The sequence below is a fragment of the Mercenaria mercenaria genome, chromosome 8, assembly GCF_021730395.1.
Source record: "Mercenaria mercenaria strain notata chromosome 8, MADL_Memer_1, whole genome shotgun sequence".
Lineage (NCBI taxonomy): Eukaryota > Metazoa > Mollusca > Bivalvia > Venerida > Veneridae > Mercenaria > Mercenaria mercenaria.
In genome coordinates this window covers 79,052,453-79,059,180 of record NC_069368.1, presented here as the reverse complement: position 1 = coordinate 79,059,180, position 6,728 = coordinate 79,052,453, and the positions used below count along the sequence as shown (strand labels likewise).

Sequence of the window (6,728 nt, the reverse complement as noted above, 5' to 3'; positions counted from 1 at the left end):
AGTATTTAGCCAGAGCCACAAATCAGAAAGCTGGCCAGCTACAAAAAAGAAACTGTAACGGAAATATATATCACACTGAGTGCTTCAAAGACCTATATATTCTAATCAAGTCTGGGAGTGGGGTAAAATTATTGGGTGATATATATAAAAGATACGGGAGCTTAAAAGTGGATAGGGGCGCAAAAGTCACCTAAACTGTATAGAAATTGAATTCTACCATGTGACAGAATGCTAGCTGGAATATAAAGTCAGCTAATGAGAAAGACGATAGGAACGTACTTTTTGCAGACTATTGAACTTTCAGATGCTTAATGTATTAAGATCCGCGCTGCGGTAATTAAATTACTTGCGAGTACGAATGTGCAAGCAACTGAATTTGGAATAAAATAATTGTTTGACGTATAATGCATGTTAGCGCTGTATCTATAGGTTATGACACACTAAATAGCCACCACTATATATTCTATATAAAATGACAAGTTTTCACAATGCTGCAATACACAACCAGACCCATTTTAAATTTTAAATTTCTTTAACTTACATTTTCTTGTAGAATAACATTTATACTGTAAAAATATCCAAAGAAAAGTAGGGGTCATGTTTGATGCAAGAAAAATATTTCTGGTCAAACGGACACACCGTAATTTTTACACTGAAATGACAATCACAATTTAGGGTAGGGGTGTATGAATAAATTTCACATGTTAAATCAGTTTGGAGTCTTTTTTCAACATGCAAATGCTACCAGTATATCAAGTATAGGCATGCAATATGATTTCAACCAATATATAGCAATGATTTCAAGGAAAAATCCTTCTTACAGCAAAAAAAACTGAGAACTATTTGAATCCGCCATTATGCGACTACCATTTTTTCAAAGGTGCTCAGGCTATTTAGTGTCTGTATGCCTATACTACCTAATCGATAACTACCGACTGTGAATGAATAATTCTGATAATTACAGTGAAATTTCAGAGTACTGTAAATTCGGTATTTTCAGCTGAATTATGTATTTAGACAAATTTCAGATAAAAGATAAAAATAGAAGTGGCCGTAGGGCAATGTACCTCAAACTATTTGAATCCGCCATTATGCGACTACCATTTTTTCAAAGGTGCTCAGGCTATTTAGTGTCTGTATGCCTATAAGGAAATATGAAATTTTTTTTTCAGCTTTTTTGCTCTCTATGTGAAGTTTCATCTATATTCAGCTTATAAAACAAGTTTCAGCCCAAACAAACCAGTAGTTTTCTCAAAATCACTATTTTTGTACAGCCATCATTTTGTCCAAAGACTGCGGTTTAAGCCGTTAAATGTGGCTGAATCACATATAGTCATTAAACGCTGTTTTTTCAAAAAACCCGTAAGATATTACATCAAATATACCACCAGCAAGTGCGGAATAGACAACTACACTGAAAAAAACTTATAATTATGCAACTGTGATAAAATATAGAACAAAATTAGTGTTTAGTGAATTTTTTTTGGTTAAAAAAAAGCTTATTTTTCAGTAAAAAATGGGAAAATTGTCTTTCTTTTCATCACAAATGCAACAATACTGCATATTTTTGCATTCTATATCTAAAGTCATATCTCATGGCCATGGTATTCAAGTTCTCTCCAACAATTCATGTCAAAATGTAACTAAAAGGTGTTGATACTGCACACCTGGTCTCTGCTCAAAAATGTGTGAAATTCCTCAGGTTCAGTACTGTCAGACACAGGAATCCTCCTGAAATGTAAGTTTAAGTTTCTGCATGCTTGTTACTAACACATATAATTAAGAAAATAAAATAGAAAAAAAAAGGTTTAGTGTATATAATCATTTTTTAAAGAAATAAGCCGCTCTTCAAGTGAGATGCCACGGAAATTTTCCCGTAAAAGTCATAACAGACTTGTCGGATTTAAAAAGGGGGTAAATCATGAAGGTAAAACTAACATTTCTTTACTTAGTCAGACAAGTGTTACTGCAAAAAAGTATGTTAGACTTACAAAAGAGACTTTTGAGTCAAGGGTTAATGATAACGAAGGTTTACTTACACTAAATGATGTAAATGGCTCTGAAACGGGTGTTGCACCTCTGCGATCACTAAACAGCTGTCCTAAGTTGGCGGATGAGTACAGTACACCAGGAAACACTGAGGCTCACCCTGATCTGTTAACTCACAAGCTGTACTGTCCTAAGCTGCTACAGGAAATGTTTAACTCTGAAATAAAAGGCATTGCACTGGTGAAAACATATGTGATGGCAATCTGAATTTTGATGCTGAATCTTCTCGTAAATGGGGATTAGCTTGGGAAGAGCGGCTTAAATGCTCAAAATGTAGCTATATTAGTAAATATTATAAGCTTTATGATGAGGTTGAAAAACAAGGAAGGGGTAGAAAAGCTGCTAAAATCAATGTTGGCTTCCAGTTAGGTGTAATGACAACCCCAGTAGGTAATACAGGTGCAGCTAGATTACTGGCCCATGCTGAGATAATTCCACCCTGTGTTACTGGTATGCAAAGATTGTCAAATAAAGTTGGTGAATACATTGAAACCCTTAACAAACAGAATATGCATGAAGTAAGACAGTCACTTAAACAGGAAAATGCAAAATGTGGTAATTCAAATAGCTCAGAAGTCTTAACCGAAGGGGACCCCTGCTACAATAACCCCTTGTGTAACTCCGAAAGTACGCCCTTTCAAGCTGGCACCATTGTCGCAACAACTATTTGTGAAAATAATACACATAGAAAGTCAATTATTGGTGCATTTGTTGGTGTTAAAGCATGTACAGCTGCTTCTAAATTAAGAAATCAAGGGTATAAAATGTAAAGTGCCCCAATCATCCAGGCCACTGTACAGCAAATTTAGATGAGGCCCAATCCATTGGTGATGAAGCCAAATGGAATGAAATGGTATCTAAGGATATTACTAAAGATCTTCAGATTTCACACCACACAGGTGATGGAGATTCTAAAGGTCATTCTGGTGTAGACAAAGGTCAAGGAACTAAAAACTGTGCACTTGAAAGATGTGAGGCACCTAGCAAATTCTCTAAAAAGGCAAATTAACCGGGCACCATTTAGTGACAAAATGTTCCGTGGTAAACAGAAGTCTAATCTAAAAAACAGATTTGCTCTATCTATTAAATCTAGGTGTGTTTCAGAGCTATCAAGTGCACATAAGAAGTACAAAAGCAATTTGAAAGTAATAAAACACAAAATGCCTAATATAATTTCAGCAATAGTACTATGTTTCAAGGTTACCGTGGTACCTCATGTTCTAAATACAGCTTGGTTTGTTCTGGCAACTACAGAAAAGCAAAAAACTATATGCCAGACAATGTCAGGCTTAAAATGACTGATGATGATGAGACTTTACTCAGGAAATGTATTGAAGTTCTCCTTGGTCCAGAAAGCATAGAAAAAACTAAATTTTTAACATCTACACAGAAATGTGAAGCAGTGAACAGATCCTATAATGCATGCTTGCCCAAAAATGTTACATTTCTCCGCAACTGCCATGGCCGTATCCATGGCCAGATTCTAAGACTAAATCATGGGCTTGCTGACACTGTTATCCTTAAAGCTAGGGTAAATGGTGTAAAACTGTCACATGGCTCTTCTGTTATCAGACACCTTTTAAGAACAGAGTACTACGACAAGTTGCGTAAAACTACTAGGTACATATCGCGAGCAAGACGCAGTCGTTTTGCATCACGCCAGTATAGGTACACATTACATACAGATTTACACTATTCAAAGGGTCTCACTGACCCCAAGCCTGACTTTTCTAGCACCCCACACCTAAAAGATCATGCTTATGCATAGAGTGTGATATTAGGATGAAATAAAGATGGTTATAAGTAAAATTATTGTGCTGCCTTGTGGCCAGCTGAGCCGGCACTGCACACACACTATAACAAGTTATATTAACCGCACAAATGTAAATAAGCCTTGTAAAAGTTGTGTATATAATAGTGCTATATTTATCAAAAATATTATACAAAAATAGTAAACTACTGTATACCATAGAATACAGTCCTTGAAAGAAAACTCCCTAAACTTATGGCCTGAGCATTGGTCCCCACATTTCTGCCTTTCATTATTTATGAACTGGGGTTCAATGCTCAAATGTTCCGGGTTCACACACAGAGAAAAGTGGCATATATGCGACACGTGTAGGCCTTCGGGAATTTTTAAAATATTTCTAGTGGCCTGACACGTAAGTCTGTGCACATAATATTGTTTTCTGACAGTTTCTCCAGGCAGTTTTGTTGTTATTTTTCCATAGCTAGGATTTTTATTCACTGTCGTACAACCAAGCCATTTCCGACACCCTTTTTCCCCCACCGGTATAGAATTATCATTTATTTTTTGCTTAATTCTTTCAAAAATCAATTGTCTGGGTTGATGTGCCATGTTTACAAATTTTTTTTATTTGCAGACGACAGAAAATTTTAGTAATTCTACCGGGTGACAATTCTTATAGGTTATAACACACTAAATAGCCACCACTATATATTCTATATAAAATGACAAGTTTTCACAATGCTGCAATACACACCTAGACCCATTTTAAATTTCTTTAACTTACATTTTCTTGTAGAATAACATTTATACTGTAAAAATATCCAAAGAAAAGTAGGGGTCATGTTTGATGCAAGAAACATATTTCTGGTCAAACGGACACACCGTAATTTTTACACTGAAATGACAATCACAATTTAGGGTAGGGGTGTATGAATAAATTTCACATGTTAAATCAGTTTGGAGTCTTTTTTCAACATGCAAATGCTACCAGTATATCAAGTATAGGCATGCAATATGATTTCAACCAATATATAGCAATGATTTCAAGGAAAAATCCTTCTTACAGCAAAAAAAACTGAGAACTATTTGAATCCGCCATTATGCGACTACCATTTTTTCAAAGGTGCTCAGGCTATTTAGTGTCTGTATGCCTATACTACCTAATCGATAACTACCGACTGTGAATGAATAATTCTGATAATTACAGTGAAATTTCAGAGTACTGTAAATTCGGTATTTTCAGCTGAATTATGTATTTAGACAAATTTCAGATAAAAGATAAAAATAGAAGTGGCCGTAGGGCGATGTACCTCAAACTGAAGCACATAATTACATAATCGTTTTGATGTAATAAATTTGTGAATCATGAAAAAATAATAAAATGCTAAACACCCCTAAAGACCCTTTAACACAGACTGTGCTATTGTGTTAGGCATCCATATTATAAAATGTGCTTTCTGTACATGTACTTGCGTGGTCTGACTCAAAAATAAAAGACCTTGCTGACTTCTGGTCGTCAAAGCTTGATCAGCAATGAATGTGTAACGTTATTAAGCTGAATGAGCGCTAGCAGATGTTGTAGAGATTCTTTCTCAAAACACTGAATATAACTCCTGTCTCACGGTCTTGTCTCCACACGACAAGACTAATCATTCAGGTAGCAGATGCCAGCATGACGCATTAGTTTCAAAGAATGTCTTATGCGTTATTTACACAGCAGCAAACACAATTATAAATTAAATCTACTTCAGCAAACAATTTTACAGCGACCATGTGTTGACGGGGCTGTGACTTTCACTACCTTGATAAGTGTAATTTAATTCCGTAACGGGTCAGAGAGTAATAAATCAGCATTAAGCTTGCCTTTACAAACTATATCAGATGGAAAAAATGGTCTAGACTGCGAAAACGCAATTACAAGCACTTTCCACCATACGCATATTTCATTTATTCTACAACGATTTGAAATCTGTTGACGGGCCAAGATAGTTTGAAAACACTATGATAAATGATGGAATTCGTAATGAAAACCAGTCTCAGTCCATTAACACTTTGAAGTCACTGTAATATATCAGCTTACAGAGAATTAATTTAACTTCTTTGCTTTAACTGTAAATACACACATTACAATTTTAAAATTAATTGCCTTGTTCGCTGATTTTAGAGATTGACAAAATATCAAACATTTAAAACACCTACACATAATTCATTTCTTTTTAATAACTTAAAGAACAAAATAGTGTAGATCAGAAATTATATTTAAATCTAACTTGAACATTTAGAGTTCATCGTTCAAAGAGTTACTGTATCCCAAATACATGTATAGATAAGAGTTTATTCCTTCTGGTATGTTATTCTATTCTTAGAGGTTAATCTACAGGGCTGGTGTGCATTAAGGCGATATTGGCCTACTAGGAAAGGTATTGGCACGAGGGCTTTATTAATTCATGCATTCTGGGGCCGTAGTTTCCTTTGTCAGCCTTATTCAACCATGCTAGAAGAGGCAGCTAGCGAAATTATGTTAGTATACCATGCATTTTTTGTAAAATAAATGTCAATTTGTATATACTTGACATCCTGTCAGTGGAAGTATATAATGGAAATATAAAATGGATGTTTTACGCAGCCGGAAGTGTGCCTAATATCGCCGGAAGTGTGCCAGAAATCGATATCAGGCACACCAGCTCACATGAACACTAATGTAGGCCCGCAACAAAAACAGTAACGGTGGGGAAAGATATAGTAGACGGGTTGCTCAAAAACTCCAAAAACAAGTATATTTTAATTATATTTAAGGTGAGAAGAGGGGTGTTTGGGCAAGTGGTAAAACAACAAGGATTAGTGTTAAACTGGGAAAGTCACGTTCCACAAACGATGTCTCCCGAGACTATAAACGACAGCCGCGTATATACCCCCAATGTGTACGCGA

At 35.5% G+C, this 6,728-nt stretch overlaps 1 long non-coding RNA gene across 1 annotated transcript; it reads right to left on the bottom strand.

Moving 5' to 3' along the window:
* Positions 1-1,145: 1,145 nt before the first annotated feature.
* LOC128559193 (uncharacterized) lies at positions 1,146-2,198 on the bottom strand. Its single transcript, XR_008372275.1, has 2 exons — positions 2,040-2,198; positions 1,146-1,731 (listed from the first exon to the last, which is right to left on the bottom strand). It is a non-coding gene; the product is annotated as an uncharacterized LOC128559193 (long non-coding RNA).
* Between the last annotated feature and the right edge of the window lie 4,530 nt (positions 2,199-6,728).